Source organism: Corvus brachyrhynchos, unplaced genomic scaffold, assembly GCF_000691975.1.
Source record: "Corvus brachyrhynchos isolate BGI_N302 unplaced genomic scaffold, ASM69197v1 scaffold1, whole genome shotgun sequence".
In the NCBI taxonomy this organism is placed as follows: domain Eukaryota; kingdom Metazoa; phylum Chordata; class Aves; order Passeriformes; family Corvidae; genus Corvus; species Corvus brachyrhynchos.
In genome coordinates, this window is record NW_008237222.1 from 12445264 (window position 1) to 12445475 (window position 212).

The window sequence follows — 212 nt, forward strand, 5'->3', positions numbered from 1 at the left end:
CTGGCTTCCATGAGCTGTGGATGAGCCCTGCATTGAGCTTGGCAGGGGTGATGCTGCGCTGTGTGTCACTCCCTTGCCACCTTGCTTTCATGTGTTTTGTGTCTGACTAAAGCAATGTAATGAAGGGTGGGATTTTCAAAGTCTTAGGGAAGCAAGTGCTCAGGTCTTTTTGGGTTTCCATATGCTTTGGGTGCCTGATGCCCTGAGCACCT